General features: G+C 35.7%; 1 long non-coding RNA gene across 1 annotated transcript; it reads right to left on the bottom strand.

Annotated features, from left to right (window-relative positions):
* Window positions 1–247: 247 nt before the first annotated feature.
* Window positions 248–575, bottom strand: LOC125609630. Its single transcript, XR_007339796.1, has 2 exons — window positions 475–575; window positions 248–391 (listed from the first exon to the last, which is right to left on the bottom strand). It is a non-coding gene; the product is annotated as an uncharacterized LOC125609630 (long non-coding RNA).
* Window positions 576–1,192: the final 617 nt, after the last annotated feature.

The raw sequence follows: 1,192 nt of genomic DNA, 5'->3' as shown, positions 1-1,192 counted from the left end.
ATAATTTAAAAACATTTCAGTGAAAATGACGTTCAAAAATTGAAATAAACATATATATGTACTGAACTCGTCAATAGGTCTAGAACGTAAGACGCAGGAGACATACCTTGCTTTGAACTCCTCAATAAATTCAAGTGTTGGGTTGAGCAGAATATGGGTTGAATTATACCCGCTAGATATGGAGTAAGCACCTTACAAAGTTTTTTGATCTTATTAATATGTTATGCTCGCAATCATTTTACACAAATTGAAACAATATTATATACCTTTCCACTCTTTAACAGAACAGAATCTGATAACACAAATAATCATGGTGGACATGTTACTCCTACTGTAATCGTATACTTGTTTAGCATAACAACCCCACAGAGTACACATCATCTTCACATTACTGTATAATATAAACTTAAGTTAAATACAGGTTATAGAGGTTTAGCTAGCAAAGTATAACTAAGATTAACAACTGGGTCTTACTTTGGGTCACGCAACTCAACCAAGAGCCTCATGTTGTCTTTTCCTTTTATTATTTTGTTTTCCAGAGACCCGAAGTTAACTATTTGGCCAACCACATCTACATAACAAAAACAAGCGTCAAATCAGGAACAAGTAACGCAAAAGTGAAAGACTCTTTAACTGAGTAAGAAACTAACTCACCAACCAAACAGCTACGATCCAGATTTCCACCAAGAATATCAGAGAAGTCCGCGGAATACTTTTCGGGAACTGCACTTAGAAAATCATCAGCTTTTCCAACAATGTTGTTTGAAAGAAGCCAATTTTGTAAGGATGTGGCGTTGTACGGTATTCACCAGTAGCATCGTACACTTTGAACAACTGGAGGACAATCGCATCTCCCTCGCGTAGCTTGTCATCGAATTTTTTGATGAGTTGTTCACCAACTGAAGCATGAATTTTGGTCCCCTGGTCACAAAAATTATAAGAGTTTTATAAACGCATAATAAGTATATAAACGATGCTTCCAAAAAAATGCATTTTGTGTGATGTATACTTACTTCTTTATCAACAACCACCATTTCAATGGTGTTTCCTGATTCTTTGTTATAGTTTCTCCACAAGCGAACAATCCTAACTTCAATACGCGACGTATCTTTACGGGGTTTTAATTCTCTCACATAAGAAACAATATTCTTTTTGGCTCGCACCATTGCCATTGTTCTTGTAAGAGCTGAAT

The sequence above is a fragment of the Brassica napus genome, chromosome A5 (genome assembly GCF_020379485.1).
Source record: "Brassica napus cultivar Da-Ae chromosome A5, Da-Ae, whole genome shotgun sequence".
Lineage (NCBI taxonomy): Eukaryota > Viridiplantae > Streptophyta > Magnoliopsida > Brassicales > Brassicaceae > Brassica > Brassica napus.
This window is presented reverse-complemented; position numbering and strand designations above follow the sequence as displayed.